The following is an 18,475-nucleotide window of genomic DNA, read 5'->3' on the forward strand; positions in this document are numbered from 1 at the left end:
TTTCTAATTGAATAGATTTTTCCTGTTTTTTCTACAAATGTACCTTTTCAGGTCTGCTATCTATAGAAAGCACAACAACTTGACACAAAGGTAGCTACTATGGGTTGAGTGGAACTAGAATTGTGTGCTTACAACAAAAAACTATAAGTTTCGTAAGCGCTAAAGGCATAAATGTAAGACGAGTGAAGAAGACAGGACAAGCGCTTGTCCTTACGTGCGCTTAGCGTTTACATAAGTAGTGGATCAGTACCGTCAAGAACGAACCCTAAACACTAAACAAACACTATATTTTTCTTTACGTTTCTTGATCTATAAAATGGGACACGTATGAGTGACTTTTATTACTCAAAAAACTGATGCACCTAGACTATTCAGTGCTGTCCACTTGGCTATTTTGGTTAGTTAGTGATCCCCGTTTGGTCCACTTGCAGTTTTCAAGTATTCAGAAGCTTCGTTTTAACTTGCTGTAATGCATGCGCAACTCGTTGCTCGATCTGAGCCTGAGCGAGTGAGTCAACTCGCGAGTTTGCTGAGCATGAATGCTTGTGCCTTCTAAAGGCACATTCTGTTACTGGTGCTTGTACCTTTTTAAGGTTTGATGTTTGTTGCCTTTTTATATTTATATATTTATTATGGCATACAGTCATTTCAGCCCCTGGTGTTGGTCATTTTTGCAGCAGCTGAATCGACGTTGAGCAAAGACGAAAGCGGAAATTTCGACAGGAGAAGTGCAACATTAGAATCGTGAGAACTGTGCTGACGCTTTTTGACTGAACACAGAATGGAATCAACTTGGTTCTGAAGTTTCTTACATCTGTGTAAGATCATAGTGCTTATTTCTTTAATTGCAGGGGCCTACTGTTGCATCCAATCATTAGGTACGAGGCCAGTCGTGGTCGCCTTGAAGTAGCTGGGTTGATGCCGAGTAGAGACGGCCAGTGCATATGTAGGAGCGGTACCACACGTGGTGAGAGCTTTGCAGGTGCTCGATACAACGCAAGATGTTATTTTGTTTGTGAAGCGGCTCCCATCTACTTGAGAATCCTTGCTTCTTTTTCTTTAATCCCATTGGTTCATTTCAGTGTGCAGTCGATTCAAAGCACCCTGTCGTGGTCCCGGTGAAGCAGCCAAGTCCACGTTGAGAAGAGATGTGCTGAACGGAATCGAGGACATTCTAGCAGAAAAACAACTGTGATAACTTATGGTTCTGTTCTAGACACTGCTATGGAATCCATGGCTACAGATTGTATGAGGTAGCTATCCTATATAGACCAAAAAAGATTAGCACTAAGACTTTCAGCGATTACTGTACGATTTATGCATGACAATGAGCGATAAGCCATCAGATAGGAGCTCTAAAAAGGTTTGAATCGCTGAAGAAACTATGCTTCCGGAACGTTTACTACACTGTATATTGTATTGGGTCCATCCTATGTACGGCTGACACAGAAGCCTATAGCCAATGTTCCAGCCGCACACAGTCGTACCGTGCACGATTAACGTCCCCTATTCGTAGCTTGTCCCATTGTAGCTACACGGGTTCGGGCGAATAAGAGAACATACTAAATTAACAACACTTTATTGTTATACTTTATTAATAACGCGTAAATGTCGCGTAGAGAGAATACATATAACAAGAGTAGGCGCTTAAGTCCGTTCCACGCGCTTCCCGCACAGCCGCAACGCACGTGCCGGGACCCCTACCGCACGCTAGCGGGGGACAAATGAGCCAATTGGCGACGTTGTGGAGGGTGAAAGAGCGTCGCCAATTGGCTTATTTGTCCCCCGCTAGTGTGCGGTAGGGGTCCCGGCCCGTGCGTTGCGGCTGTTCGGGAAGCACGTGGAACGGAACTTACACCTTAGTCGTTGTCCTTGGCTCCCAGGGAGTTCTAGGTTCGACCTTCTCCTTTCGTCACCGCTGCCAGAGAGAGTTGTCGGTACGCTGATTTTCTTTACCGTCCCTGTTTCCCCTTCCCTGACGAGAATACGTTCTCTCGCTGAGGGAGGAGAAACCGTTCCGTGCGCCGGGAAAATGAAATCGCGAGCACCAGCTGCGGGCTGTTCCATTCCTTCGCAAGGGTCCTTATTGACTCGTGTCTCCAAAGGACAGACACGTCCCCGCAACTAGGCTTTCGCCCTTCAGTGAAAGAAGCAAAGGGAGGCTGGGTGCACGTGCTCCCTCACAACTTAAGAATTACTGCTTCCTCTTTTTTATTCGCATTGGTCTATTTCAACGTGCAGTCGATTCAAATCACCCTGTCGAGGTCCCGGTGAAGCAGCCGAGTCCACGTTGAGGAGAGATGTGCTGAGCGGAAATGAGGACATCCTACCTTCGTAAGAGGCTTTATTGACTCGTGTCCCCAAAGGACAGACATGTCCCCGCAACTAGTCTATCGCCCTGCCGTGAAAGGGAAAGGGAGGCTGGGTGCACGTGCTCCCCCACAACTTAAGAATTACTGCTTCCTCTTCTTTATTCCCATTGGTCTATTTCAACGTGCAGTCGATTCAAATCACCCTGTCGAGGTCCTGGTGAAGCAGTCGAGTCCACGTTGAGGAGAGATGTGCAGAGCAGAAATGAGTACATCCTACCTTCGTAAGAGGCTTTATTGACTCGTGTCCCCAAAGGACAGACATGTCCCCGCAACTAGGCTGTCGCCCTGCCGTGAAAGGTAAAGGGAGGCTGGGTGCACGTGCTCCCCCACAACTTAAGAATCACAGCTTCCTCTTCTTTAATCGCATTGATCTATTTCAACGTACAGTCGATTCAAAGCACCCTGTCGAGGTCCCGGTGAAGCAGCCGAGTCCACATTGAGGAGAGATGTGCTGAGCGGAAATGAGGACATCCTACCTTCGCAAGAGGCTTTATTGACTCGTGTCTCCAAAGGACAGACATGTCCCCGCAACTAGGCTGTCGCCCTGCCGTGAAAGGTAAAGGGAGGCTGGGTGCACGTGCTCCCCCACAACTTAAGAATCACAGCTTCCTCTTCTTTAATCGCATTGATCTATTTCAACGTGCAGTCGATTCAAAGCACCCTGTCGAGGTCCCGGTGAAGCAGCCGAGTCCACGTTGAGGAGAGATGTGCTGAGCGGAAATGAGGACATCCTAGCAGACAAACAACAGGGAACACTTGTGGTTCTGTTCTAGACACTACACTGGAATCCGTGGCTACAGATTGTCTGAGGTAGCTATCCTATTTAAACCAAAAATGATTATCATTAGGACATTCAGCGTTTACTGTACGATTTATACATGGATATGCGCTATCAGCGAGAAGCCATCAGAAAGGAGCTATAGAAAGGTTTGAATTATTGAAGAAACTATGCTTCCGGAACGTTTACTATACTGTATTATTGAAAGTGGTCATTGCGGATTTCCAACTGCGAGATTATGTACTGTCCACCACAGCATAGCTAGGAAGAAATGAGTTTTTGAGGCTTTGTGTTTGTTTGTAGAAGCACCTCCCCAGACGTGTATGTGCACTAGAAGACATCAATGAGCTTGTGTAAAAAGAATCAGACACCCCTAACCCTAGCCCCTGAACAAAATACCTGGTTGCACCCCTGACTGCATGGGTATGCAGTTATGTTGGAAATAGAGCGCCGAAAGTAGATTAGGACTAAAGAAGGCATAACACAGGCGCTGTTCTTTATCGTCGTTTTTCCATCACAACTATGAACCACCAACTGGATAAAGTTTCTCGTCTAATAGTTAGGCAGATTACGCATCCGGCTGCCAGCACAGTTATGCGTGAGAAAGTGCAGACGTGACTACAGACGTGAACTTGGAGGAGACTGCTAATAATGCTGAATATTTAGGCAAATAAGGTAATACGTCGGCAAAAAAAAAAACATGGAGCCCACTCAGACTCTCTTGTTGAATTTATCTCGCGGTCAGGACTCTTAAGGGTTCTTTGATGGTCAAGTGACTGCAGATAATTGGCATGTAAACATCAAAATCAAAGAATTAGAAAGAGGAAGAGACAAAAAACTAAATACAGAAAACGAACTAAAGAGACAGAAGGCCACCCCACAGTGCTTTATAAATAACCACGCACTCGGAACACAATTGGGATTTGTCGTGCCAAAGCTGGATATTTCAAATGAAATACGACACGCTGCAATTTGATCGCAGTGTCATATTAGTGGAAATTCTGGACCGAGATATCCGTGGTTACAAAATTCAGTGTTCATAGGGGGGAGGGGGGAGAAAAAAAGGCGCTAGCCGCTTGACTCAATCTCTAGTTATTTATTTCAATGATTTGATGAGAACCCTGCTTGTTTTCTTTGCATGATAAACAATTTTTTTCAATTTTTGTCATCATAATGATGCTTGCAGGCTACTATGGACGCGCTCCAACTTCCTCCTCTACCAGGATGTCGAGAACACGTACCCAATGAAGACACGGCCGTCAGGCATCACTTGGGTGAGAGCAGCAGCTTATTATGGTAGCGAGGACCGCTACCATAATAAGTCCATGCGAGATATGTACAATGGAGAAAGGACAGGCCGCATACAACTCTGTTTCTTCACTTCCCGCAAAGCGCGTCCACCATTGACGGCATGGTCATCAGGCACGTGGCAGTTTTGAAGAATACTGACAACTTTGTGGACGAAACCACTTGTTTTGCCACTTTCGGGGCTCTCTCGCTCGCTGGATTCCGTGCCGACCGGTTGTGCCCTCGCGATCTCCGACGTCAGCGTACCTCTGACCTACTGGACTTGCCCTACGCCATCTCCTGACGCCGACAAGAGCTCTCGCAAGTGGTGCCCCGTCCTCGGACTCCTGTGACCGTGTTTCCATCTTTCCTATTTCTCCTATCCCCTCGATATGTCCTCGCTCGCTGTCCCAGCGCATCTTTCTCTCTGTATATACCTTTAATCCTATCCTTTTAATCCCTGTTCACCCCCATCCCTTGTGAGCTACTCTTGAGGTGTCGCACCCTGATGCAGACAGTTACGGGGCTCACTTTTCTTTTCCCTCTTATAAACATAAACACTTCCCCACTTTCGGCAAAACGTGTCCCTCTTTGACAATACGATCATCACGCCCCGTTTGGGTGAGGACTTCAACTGTGAGGACGCGTACTCTTGTGACATGACTAACAACAGTGTGGATGATGTACGGTGAGAACACGCCCATTACTGTGCTTCGTCATATCTGACAATGCACGTGACAGTGATCTGAGCCCCGTCATTGGATGGCAACGAAAACGCATAACGCTGGAGATACGTCTGCACTGCTGGCGCGAGTGCCTCACTGTGAACAGCAGTGCTCATACGCTATCGTATAAACTACGTAGCACATTTTACAGCGAGCCGACCTAAATTACAGCATTGTGTCGTTACCTGTTCCTGGGAGTAACGTCATATGCCTTATTCGTCTTCGCATCATATGAGCCCGTGATTGAATTCTGTGGTAGTGACTGACAAAATTTTCAATAAAGTTTGTGGGGCGATAGTGGGCAAAGAAGAGAAGCTCGGGGTGGGGGGAGGAAAAGGAATGCACTCGAATGGGAACTTTGTTCGGTTGAGCCCGAACTGCGCGAAGCTGTATTCTCCTGATTTTCCTTTGAGTGTTCTTTGAACGCATCAGCCGAAGTTTGGTGGTCATGAGCCCAGACTTGACGTAGAACTACGACCCTGGTAAGTATCGGGCTCAACTAGCAGGGCATGCATCCTACTTCAACCGTACGGAAGATCGTACAATATGCAAGTGAAAATGCGGATCATAAGAAAAACGGTAAGGAGTGAAAAACTGATGCAAACACTATGACTGCTATGTAGCGGAAGAAGTCTCCGTAAGGCTCTTGCGTGGTAGAAGCGTAGAATAGCAAGGCTATTTCGTGGTAGAAGTGTAGGATAGCGCCAGCCGTCAATAATATTAAATGAACAATGAATCGGTGTTTTAAATGCCCGCTCATTACAAAGCGTTGATGGTTCAGCAGCATCAGAACCATCAACAATAGTTTGAACATGCAGCTGCATAAATGGGCCCTTCGCTGATTAACTAAAGAAATAATTGTGGCATTGTGGGCACTTGATTGCGCTAGCAATAGGCATTCAGTAATACTTCGAAGTAGCCAATTTTTACTCACACGGACGTTCATTTCATCCCCGCCTGATTGAGACATGCACGCAAACCAAAGCAGGCTAGCAGTTCAAAAAGCGACGTGCGCGAGGCTTTCGCGATCTACTCTTGAAGGCGAAGCTTAAGCATCCTCCAATTTTTTCAACCAAGCTTTCGTAAAAAAATAACCTCGTTTTAAATTTCTTTAATTTCGTCACTCACGTTAAGGTTATTGCAAGCGCCCTCGAATCCCAGCTTTTAGATCTAAAGTTCCACGGAGGTCTCCATTTCGTGTCCCGACTGTGGCGGATATAGCCATGTGAACCACAGTCTCTGGATGTTTCCCCTCCTTACAACGCCACACGGATCAAGACATCTTGAGAGCTCATTTTGTCACGCGATGTCATTATAGAGCTCCTTTCGCAGAAATACCAGCGCCGGCTTCGTTGATTGTAAGCGAAATAAAAATCGTCCTTGCGTGACCGAAAAATTGAGAAAGAAGCAAACAAAGGCATCCTGGGTGCCATTGGGGATCAAGCGCGGATAATTGGGGATCGGAGCGGCGATGGAATCCGGGTCATTAGCGGGACAAGCGGGTGTTCGGCCTGCTTGTGAATACAGTGAAAAATAACTTTCTCTGCTTGGAAGTGTAGTGAAAGCAACTTTAATTCTTTACAAACAAACGCGTCCTGTATACATGGTTCACAATACAACATAAAATATTGCCGTAACAATGTGTGGTACAAGCGTACATTGCAACGGGGTGTCTGGGAATGGGATTATTGTAATGAATTCATAGTTGGAAAGCAATAATATCTCTATCACGTTCCACTCTTGAAGGCGAAGCTTAAGGATTCCCAATTTTTTTTCTTTACAGCTCAAAAAAGCCTCAAATATTTTAAGAACTGCCGACAGTCCAGAAGGTCCACGACGAGATGGTGAGGCTTGGCTTTCCCATCCCGACTTGGCAGTGGCCCGCGGTTCTTTCTTAGTGAATATAGGGAGATGACTTCTCTATCACGCCAATAAAGTTTAATACCTACGAACCTATTTTCACGACGCAATCGTATGATGCATTCTCCAAGCCCCTGTGAGCCTCAGTAGGTCAGACACCTCAGAAGCGAGAGGACCTAGATTTGCCATCCAAAGGCGCGACGAGGTTTCTTTTTCTTCTCTGTTATAGCAACTTTACTGGGGCATGGACCGACAAATGCCTAAATGTTGGCGCAATGAAAACGTTGGGGTACTCGTAAGCTTCGCCTTTAGGAGCTGAATGGCGATAACGAGGTGCGTGCATTTCAGCCACTCCTTGCATACATTGTACTGTAGGACGTTACTCGAGAAGTTCCAAGAATGAAATGAATAATGCTACTGGAACGTTTTCTAACTTGCTGAGCACCCACTTCGTAGCCTTAAGGGGATATGTGCAGTAACGTCTACGCATGTCGTAATGGGTGGCTTCAAACGACCAAGTCCTCATAATGGCATGCTATGATGCCCGATGGGCATGCACGCTTGTACCTCGCAATATTACTACAATAGTACATGTATTATGAAGCCTGTGTACACAACGCGTGTGTTAGTAAAGCATGAAAGTCATTTACACGGCATTTAAAAGCAAGAGAAGCTACTTCAACAGTACTTCCGAGTGGACTCGTGGCTCTGTGGTAGAATAAGTGCTCTCTCACACAAAAAAACGGGGGTTCAATCCGCATTACGACTCGGAAATATTTTATTGATTACATTTACATCTTTCTCAACTTTAAGTCCCGGACGGGATGATGATTTTTCGCTAGCAACCAACAACGCCCATGCCGACACCAACGCTACCTTCAGAATTTCTAAGAAACGAAATCTTTAGCGCTTTCGCGATGAAAAAAGGCCGATGGGTACTCGATCACACTCATTAAGGCCCTCATGAAAATTATCTTCAATGTGCACTGCACATCCCGAGTACTGCACAACTACCTGAATATATCATGCTTAACGACAGTGGATGATAATGAGCATAACCTTTAATCAATGTTTTAAACGGTTTCATTAATGAAACCTCTTTGCAGCTGCTATATCGGTATTTTAGGTTCGCTGCGCATACAGTTACATAGTAAATCAAAACAGGCTGAATAAAAGGCACCCTAACAAGTTTGCGTCTTCCCAATAAAACTTCGTGTATGAGATTCCGATTACCACCTGCTAATCTTCCGCCAATTGTTCTCAGTTCCCTTTTGTTGTATTTTTAACTGAGGGTCCTGTTTCTAGTATATATACGCTGGGACCCTCATCTGTATACAAGAGTTTTGTACTTGGTGCTTGTGTAACTAATAAAGCTGAAACCGATAAATCATGAAAATTGTGTTGCTACTTTTTCGAGGTAAGTATCAACTTTTGTACGAAATCAAACATTGCAATGTAGGGCCATCTGTACGTGTAAAACCCGTGCGTAGCTGACTGTACCGCAATACAAGTCGAAAACCGCTAAAAAAAAATTGAGGCCCTTACCACCCCAATAAAGTTTAACTTTTGTGTGATTTAACACCTCCCAGCGATGCGTCATCTATCCGCACTATCCGAGTTCGAAGTTCCCTTGGTACGTTGCCTTCACCGCACGATTGGCCAAGAACGGTCGAAAACGTTGAGCCCCTAACCCCCCCCCCCCCCTATAAAGCTCAACTTTTGTATGATGTCATACCTTGCAGTGATGCGCCATTTATGCGCACTTTTCGAATAAAAGGTTCCCCTGGTTCCCCTGTCTTAACCCCACGAATGGCCAAAAACGGTCGAAAAATTATAGCACCTTATCAACCCTGATAAGGCTCAAGTTTGTTTTTTTTATGTTACACCTTGCAGCAATGCGCCATTTGTGTGATTTCTGAGTTAAAGTTCCCCTGGTACGTTGGCTTCACCGCACGAACGATCAAAAAGTGGTCGAAAAAGTTTAGCCTCTTATCACCCCCGATATGGCTGAACTTTTTTCTGACGTCACACCTTGCAGCAATGCGCCGTCTATGTGCACTTTCCGAGTTTAAAGTTCCCCTGGTACGTTGGCTTCGCCGCAGGAATGACCGAAAACGGTCGAAAAAGTTTACCCCCTTATCACCCCCGATAAGGCTCAACTTTTTTCTGACGTCATCCCCTCATACCCTGCAGTGATGCGGCATCTATGCGCACTTTCCATGTTAAGTTTTCTGGTACGTTGGCTTCACCGCACGAATGACAAAAAAGTGGTCGAAAATGTTTAGCCCCTTATCACCCCCGATAAGGCTGAACTTTTTTCTGACGTAAGACCTTGCAACTACGCACTGTCTATTTGCACTTTCCGAGTTTAAAGTTCCCCTGGTACGCTGGCTTCGCCACACGAATGGCCAAAAACGGTCAAAAAAGTTTACCCCCTTATCACCCCCGATAAGGCTGAACGTTTTTCTGACGTCATCCCCTCATACCCTGCAGTGATGCGACATCTATGCGCACTTTCCGAGTTAAAAGTTTCCCCGGTACGTTGGCTTCACCACACGAAGGGTCAAAAAGCGGTCGAAAAAGTTTAGCCCCTTATCACCCCCGATAAGGCTGAACTTTTTTCTGACGTCACACCTTGCAGCAATACGCCATTTATGCGCACTTTCGGAATTAAAAGTTCTCCTGGTACGTTGGCTTCACCGCACGAATGACCGAAAACGGTCGAAAAAGTTTAGCCCCCTATCACCCCCGGTAAGGCCCAACTTTTTTCTGACGTCACACCCTGCAGCAATGCGCTGTCTGTGCACGCTTTCCGAGTTTAAAGTCCCCTTGTACGTTGGCTTCACCACATCCAGGACCAAACACGGTAAAAAAAGTTTACGCCCTTATCACCCCCGATAAGGCTCAACTTTTTTTCTGACGTCACACCCTGCAGCAATGCGCTGTCTGTGCACGCTTTCCGAGTTTAAAGTCCCCCTTGTACGTTGGCTTCACCACATATAGGACCAAACACGGTCGAAAAAGTTTACGCCGTTATCACCCCCGATAAGGCCCAACTTTTTTCTGACGTCACACCCTGCAGCAATGCGCTGTCTGTGCACGCTTTCCGAGTTTAAAGTCCCCTTGTACGTTGGCTTCACCACATGCAGGACCAAACACGGTCGAAAAAGTTTACGCCCTTATCACCCCCGATAAGGCTCAACTTTTTTTCTGACGTCACACCCTGCAGCAATGCGCTGTCTGTGCACGCTTTCCGAGTTTAAAGTCCCCCTTGTACGTTGGCTTCACCACATGCAGGACCAAAAACGGTTGAAAAAGTTTACGCCCTTATCACCCCCGATAAGGCCCAACTTTTTTCTGACGTCACACCCTGCAGCAATGCGCTGTCTGTGCACGCTTTCCGAGTTTAAAGTCCCCCTTGTACGTTGGCTTCACCACATGCAGGACCAAACACGGTCGAAAAAGTTTACGCCCTTATCACCCCCGATAAGGCCCAACTTTTTTCTAACGTCACACCCTGCAGCAATGCGCTGTCTGTGCACGCTTTCCGAGTTTAAAGTCCCCTTGTACGTTGGCTTCACCACATGCAGGACCAAACACAGTCGAAAAAGTTTACGCCCTTATCACCCCCGATAAGGCCCAACTTTTTTCTGACGTCACACCCTGCAGCAATGCGCTGTCTGTGCACGCTTTCCGAGTTTAAAGTCCCCCTTGTACGTTGGCTTCACCACATGCAGGACCAAACACGGTCGAAAAAGTTTACGCCCTTATCACCCCCGATAAGGCTCAACTTTTTTTCTGACGTCACACCCTGCAGCAATGCGCTGTCTGTGCACGCTTTCCGAGTTTAAAGTCCCCCTTGTACGTTGGCTTCACCACATGCAGGACCAAAAACGGTTGAAAAAGTTTACGCCCTTATCACCCCCGATAAGGCCCAACTTTTTTCTGACGTCACACCCTGCAGCAATGCGCTGTCTGTGCACGCTTTCCGAGTTTAAAGTCCCCCTTGTACGTTGGCTTCACCACATGCAGGACCAAACACGGTCGAAAAAGTTTACGCCCTTATCACCCCCGATAAGGCCCAACTTTTTTCTGACGTCACACCCTGCAGCAATGCGCTGTCTGTGCACGCTTTCCAAGTTTAAAGTCCCCTTGTACGTTGGCTTCACCACATGCAGGACCAAAAACGGTCGAAAAAGTTTACGCCCTTATCACCCCCGATAAGGCTCAACTTTTTTCTGTACGGTGAGGCCATTCCTACGGTGAAACCAACGCACCAGGGAAGTTTTAAATTGGAAAGTGTGCATAGACGGCGCATTGCTGCAGGGTGTGACATCAGAAAAAAGTTGAACCTTATCGGGGGTGATAAGGGGCTAAACTTTTTCGACCACTTTTTAGTCATTCGTGCGGTGAAGCCAACGTACCAGGAGAACTTTTAATTCCGAAAGTGCGCATAAATGGCGTATTGCAGCAAGGTGTGACGTCAGAAAAAAGTTCAGCCTTGTCGGGGGTGATAAGGGGCTAAACTTTTTCGACGGCTTTTTGACCCTTCGTGTGGTGAAGCCAACGTAGCAGAGAAACTTTTAACTCGGAAAGCGCGCATAGATGGCGCATTTCTGCAAGGTGTGAGGTCACAAAAAGCTGGGCCTTATCGGGGGTGATAAGGGGCTAAACTTTTTCGACCGTTTTTAGCCATTCGTGTAGAGATGCCAACGTACCAGGGGAACATTTAATTCGGAAAGTGCGCATAGATGGCGCATCGCTGCGAGGTATGACATCATACAAAAATTGAGCTTTATTGGGGGGATAAGGGGCTAAACGTTTTTGGCCGGTCTTGGCCAATCGTGTGGTGAAGCCAACGTACCAAGGAAACTTTTAACTCGGAAAGTGCGGATAGATGGCACATCACTTGAAGGTGTGACATCACACAAAAGTTGAACCTTATCGGGGTGATAAGGGCCTCAACTTTTTTTAGCGGTTTTCGACTTGTATTGCGGAACAGTCAGCTACGCAAGGGTCTTACACGTACAGATGGCCCCACATGGCAATGTTTGACTTTATACAAAAGTTTATCCTTATCACGAAAAAGTAGCAACTCAATTTTTATTATTTATTATTGTCAGATTTATTAGTTACACAAGCATCAAGTACAAAACTCTTGTATACAGATGAGGGTCCCAGCGTATATATACTGGAAACGGGACCCTCAGTTAAAAATACAACAAAAGGGAACTGAGAACAATTGGCAGAAGATTAGCAGGTGGTAATCGGTATCTCATACACGAAGTTTTATCGGGAAGAAGCAAACTTGTTAAGATGCCTTTTATTCAGCCTTCTTTTATTTAATATGCAACTGTATGTGCACCAAACCTAGAATACCAATATAGCAGCCGCAGATAAGTTTCAATAATCATCATCATCAGCCTGATTTCGTCCCCAGCAGGACAAAGGCCTCTCCCGTGTTCCGTCAGTCAACTCGGTCCTGTGCTTGCTGCTGCCAATTTATACCCGCGAACTTCTTAATCTCATCTGCCCACCTAACCTTCTGTCTCCCCCTAACCCGCTTTCCTTCTCTGGGAATCCAGTTAGTTACTCTTGATGAACAGTGGTTATCCTGTCTACGCGCTACATGCCCGGCCCACGTCCATTTCCTCTTCTTGATTTCAACTATGATATCCTTAACCCCCGTTTGTTCTTTAATCCACTTAGCTCTCTTCTTGTCTCTTAAGGTTACACCTACTATTTTTCTCTCCATTGCTTGCTGCGTCGTCCTCGATTTACGCTGAACCCTCTTTGTAAGTCTCCAGGTTTCTGCTTCATACCTAAGTACCGGCAAGATGCAGCTGTTATATACCGTGCTCGTGAGGGATTATGGCAATCTACCTGTCATGATTTGAGAGTGCTTGCCAAATGTTCTCCACACCATTCTCATTCTTCCAGCTATTTCAATCTCGTGGTTCAGGTTTCAACAATGAAACATTTTTAAATTATTGATTAAAGATTATGCTCATTATCATCCACTGTCGTTAAGCATAATATATTCAGGTAGTTGTGCAGTATTCAGGATGTGCAGTGCACATTGAAGATAATTTCGAGGAGGGACTATACGAGTGTCATCGAGTACCCATCGGCCTTTTTTATCGCGAAAGCGCTAAAGACCTCCGTTCATAGAAATTCTGAAGGTAGCGTTGGTGTCGGCATGGGTGTTGTTGGTTGCTTGCTAGCGAAAAATCATCATCCCGTCCGGGACTCAAAGTTGAGAAAGATGTAAATGTAAGTAATAAAATATTTCCGAGTCGAAATGCGGATGGAACCACTGCTTTTTGTGTGAAAAAGCACTTATTCTACCAGAGCCACGAGTCCGCTGGGAAGTACTGTTGAAATAGCTTCTCTTGCATTTAAATGCCGTGTAAATGACTTCCATGTTTTACTAACACAAGCGTTGTGTACACAGGCTTCATATTACATGTAACATTGTAGTAATATTGCGAGGTACAAGCGTGCATGTCCATCGGGCATCATACCATGCCATTGTGAGGACTTCGTCGTTTGAAGCAAGCCACCCATTACGACAGGCGTAGACGTTAGTGCGCATATCCCCTTAAGGCCGCGAAGTGGGTGCTCAGCAAGGTAGGAAACATTCCACGTGCATTATCCATTCCACTGTTCGAACTTCTCGAGTAACGTCCCACAGTACAAAGTATGCACGGAGTCGTTGAAATGCACGCACTAAGGACAGGATATCGCTATCGCCATTCAGATCCTAAAAAGGCCAAGGTTGCGAGTACTCCAACGTTTTCATTGCGCCAACATTTAAACATTTGTCAGTTCGTGCCCCAGTGAAGTTGCTATAAAATAGATAAAAAAGCGAAACCTCGACACAGCATTGGATAGCGAAGCTAGGTCCCCTCGCTTCAAAAGTGGTGTCGGCATGGGCGTTGTCGGTCTGTGCGTTGTCAGTCTTACCTACTGAGGCTCACAGGGGCTTGGAGAAGGCATCATACGAGTGCGTCGTGAAAATAGGTTGGTAGGTATTAAACTTTATTGGCGTCACAGAGAAGTCATCTCCCTATATTTACTGAGAAAGATCCACAAGCCACTCCCATGTCAGGATGGGAAAGCCAAGCCTCGGCACCCCGTCATGGGCCTTCTGGAGGGTCTGGAGTTGTCAGAAACAGTGGAGGCTTTTTGAGCAGTAAATAAAATAAATATTGGAAACCCTTAAGCTTTGCCTTTAGGAGTGGGACGTTATAGAGATATTATTGCCTTTAAACTATGAAGTCATTATGATAATGCCATTCCCCGACACCCCATGGCAATGTACGCTTGTACCACGCATTATTACGGCAATGTTTTATGTTGTATTGTGAAACATGTATACTGGGCGCGTGTGTTTGTAAAGAATAAACGTTACTTTCACTGCATTTCCAAGCAGAGAGGTTTTTTTCACTGTATTCAAAAGCAGGCCGAACACCCGCTTGTCCCGCTAATGACGCGGATTCGATCGCCGCTCCGATACAAATTATCTGCGTTCGATCCCCACTGGCACCCTGTATTTCTTTGTTAGCATCTTTTTCAATTTTTTTGGTCACGCAGGAACGATTTTTATTTCGCTTACAATCAACGACGCCGGCGCTGGTATTTCTGTGAAACGAGCTCTATAATGGCATCGCGTTACAAAATGAGCTCTCAAGATGTCTTGATCCGTGTGGCGCTGTAAGGATGGGAACACCCTGAGACTGTGGTTCACATGGCTATATCCGCCACAGTCGGGACACGAAATGGAGACCTCCGTGGAACTTTAGATCTAAAAGCTGGGATTTGAGGGCATTTGCAATAACCTTAACGTGAGTCATGAACTGAAAGAAATGTAAAACGAGGCTATTTTAACGAAAGCTTGGTTGAAAAAAATTGGAGGATGTTTGAGCTTCGCCTTCAAGAGTAGATCGCGAAAGCCTCCTGCACATCGCTTTCTGAACTGCTAGCCTGCTTTGGTTTTGCGTGCACGTCTCATTCGGGCTGCGATGAAATGAACGTCTGTGCTCGTAACATTGGATACTTCGAAGTATTACTGAATGCCTGTTGCTAGCGCAATCAAGTGCCCACAATGGCACAATTATCCCTTTAGTTAATCAGCGAAGGGCCCATTTATGCAGCCGCATGTTCAAGCCGCCGCCGCCGCCGCCGCCGCCGCTGCCGCTGCCGCTGCCGCTGCCGCTGCTGCTGCCGCTGCCGCTGCTGCTGCTGCTGCTGCTGCTGCTGCTGCTGCTGCTGAACCATAAACTCTTTGTAATGAGCGGGCATTCAAAAAACAGATTCATTGTTTCTTTCATAGTATTGACGGCTGGCGCGATTCTACGCTTCTACCATGCAATAGCCTTAAGGAGACTCCTCTTGCTACATGGCAGTCATAGTGTTTGCTTCAGTTTTTCACTCCTTACCTTTTTTCGTATGATGCGCATTTTCACTTTCCTATTGTAGGATCTTTCGTACGGTTGAAGTAGCGTGTATGTCTCCTAGTTTAGCCCGATACTTACCAGGGTCGCGGTTCGGCGCCAATCTGGGCTCGGGACCACCAAACTTCGGCTCAGGCCTTCAGAGAACACACAAGGGAAAAAATTTAGAAAAATACAGCTTCGTGCAGTTCGGGCTCAACCGAACAAAATTTCCATGCGAGTGCGCTCCCCCCCCCCCCCCCCGCTCCGAGCTTCTCATTTTTGCCCACCATCGCCCCCACAAACTTTATTGAACATTTTGTCAGTCACTACCGCAGAATTCATTCACGGGCTTATATGATGCGAAGACGAATAAGGCATGTGACGTAGCTCCCAGGAACAGGTAACGACACAATGCTGTAATTTAGGTCGGCCCGCTGTAAAATGCGCTACGTGGTTTCTACGATAGGGTATGAACACTACTGTTCATAGTGAGGCACTCGCGCCAGCAGTGCAGACGTATCTCCAGCGTTTTGCATTTCCGTTGCCGTCCAATGACGGGGCTCAGATCACTGTCAAGTGCATTTCCAGATATGACGAAGCACAGTAATGGGCGTGTCCTCATCATTCACACTGCTGTCAGTCAAGTCACAGGAGTATGCATCCTCGCAGCTGAAGTCCTCACCCAAACGGCGCGTGATGACCGTGTCGTCAAAGAGGGACACGTTTTGCCGAAAGTGGCAAAACAAGTGGTTCCGTCCTCGAAGTTGTCAGTATTCTGCAAAACTGCCACGTGCCTGATGGCCATGCCGTCATTGGTGGACGCGCTTAGCGGGAAGTGAAGAAACAGAGTTGTATGCGGCCTGTCCTTTCTCCGTTGTCCATATCTCGCACGAACTACTTTTGGTAGCGGTCCTCGCCAGAGCCACTGCCCTCACCCAAGTGACGCTTGACGGCCGTGTCTTCATTCGGTACGTAGCCTCGACCCCCTCGTATAGGATGAGGTTGGAGCCCGTCTATAGTAGCCTGCAAGCATCATTATGAAGGACGACGATGAAAAAAATGTTTATCATGCAAAGGAAACAGGCAGGGTACTCATTAAATCACCGAAATAAATGACTATAAGGATTGAGTCAAGCGGCTAGCGCTTTTTTTTTCACCCCCTCTACTCTAGGAACACCGAATTTTGTAACCACGGATATCTCGGTGCAGAATTCGCACTAAAATGGCACCACAATCAAATTGCAGCGTGTCGTATTTTGGTTGAAATATACCGCTTTGGCAGGACAAATCACAATTGTGTTCCGAGTGCATGGTTATTTACAGAGCACTGTGGAGTGGCCTTCTGTCTCTTTAGTTCGCTTTCTGTATTTAGTTTTTCGTCTTTTCCCCTCTCTTACTCATTCTTCGATTTCAATGTTGACATGCCAATCATCCGCAGTCACTTGACCATCAAAGTACCATGAAGAGTGCTGACGACGAGATATATAATTGAGGAAGTCTGAGTGGGCTCAACATTTTTTCGCTGACGTATGACCTCATTTAACCTATTATTTAGCATTATCAGCCTCCTCCCAGTTCACGTTTTTGGTCACGTCTCCACTTTCTCACGCATCATAATCTGCCTAACTATTAGAATAGAAACTGACTAGATGGTGGCTCATAGTTGTGATGAAAAAATGGCAGTAAGAGAGGAGCGCCTGTGTTGTGCCTTCTTTAGTCCTCATCTATTTTTGGCGCTCATTTTCCAACATAACTGCATACCCGCGCAGTCAGGTGCGCAAACAGGTATTTCGTTCAGGGGATAGGGTTAGCGGTCTCCGATTCTTTTTACACAAGCTCATTTATGTCTTCTAGCGCACATACATGCCTGGGGAGGTGCTTCTACAAATAAACATAAAACCTCAAATACTCAACTCTGCCTAGCTACGCTGTGGTGCACAATACATAGTCTCGCATTTGGAAACCCGCAATGAAGCAATGTACAGTATAGTAAACGTTTCGGAAGCAGTTTCTTCAATAATTCAAACCTTTCTATAGATACTAACTGATGGATTCTCGCTCATAGCCTATCCATGTATAAATCTTACAGTAGTCGCTGAATGTCTTAGTGATAATCCTTTTTGGTCTAAATAGAATAGCTGCCTCATACAATATGTGGCCATGAAAAACAGTGCAGCGTCTACAACAGAACCATAAGTTCTCACCGTTGTTTGTCTGCTAGAATTTCGTCATTTCCGCTCAGCACATCTCTCCTCAACGTGGACTAGGCTGCTTCACCGGGACCTCGACAGGGTGCTTTGAATCGAGTGCACACTGAAATTGACCAATGTGAATAAAAAAGAAGACCCAAGGATTCTTAAGTAGATGGGAGCCGCTTCGCAAACAAAACAACTTGGTTCTGCGTTGTATCGAGCACCTGCAAAGCTCTCACCACATGTTGTACCGCTCCTACATAGGCGCCGGCCGTCTCTACTCCGCATCAACCTTGCTACTTCAAGAGGACCACGACTGGCCTCGTACCTAATGATTGGATGCGACAGTAGGCCCCTGCAATTAAAGAAGTAAGCACTATGATCTTCCACAGATGGAAGGAGCTTCAGAACCAAGTTGATTCCATTCTGTGTTCAGTAAAAAGCGTCAGCACAGTTCTCACGATTCTAATGTTGCACTGCTCCTGTCGTAATTTCCGCTTTCGTCTTTGCTCAACGTCGATTCAGCTGCTGCAAAAATGACCAACACCAGGGGCTGAAATGACTGTATGCCATAATAAATATATAAATATAAAAAGGCAACAAACATCAAACCTTAAAAAAGGTACAAGCACCAGTAACAGAATGTGCCTTTAGAAGGCACAAGCATTCATGCTCAGCAAACGCGCGAGTTGACTCACTCGTTCAGGCTCAGGTCGAGCAACGAGTTGCGCATGCATTACAGCAAGTTAAAACGAACCTTCTGAATACTTGAAAACTGCAGGTGGACCAAACGGGGATCACTAACTAATCAAAATAGCCACGT

General features: G+C 46.2%; 1 long non-coding RNA gene across 1 annotated transcript; it reads right to left on the bottom strand.

Moving 5' to 3' along the window:
• Positions 1–17,652: 17,652 nt before the first annotated feature.
• LOC142767282 (uncharacterized) lies at positions 17,653–18,181 on the bottom strand. Its single transcript, XR_012884804.1, has 3 exons — positions 18,114–18,181; positions 17,892–18,007; positions 17,653–17,773 (listed from the first exon to the last, which is right to left on the bottom strand). It is a non-coding gene; the product is annotated as an uncharacterized LOC142767282 (long non-coding RNA).
• Between the last annotated feature and the right edge of the window lie 294 nt (positions 18,182–18,475).

Source organism: Rhipicephalus microplus, chromosome 7, assembly GCF_043290135.1.
Source record: "Rhipicephalus microplus isolate Deutch F79 chromosome 7, USDA_Rmic, whole genome shotgun sequence".
Taxonomy (NCBI): Eukaryota; Metazoa; Arthropoda; class Arachnida; order Ixodida; family Ixodidae; genus Rhipicephalus; species Rhipicephalus microplus.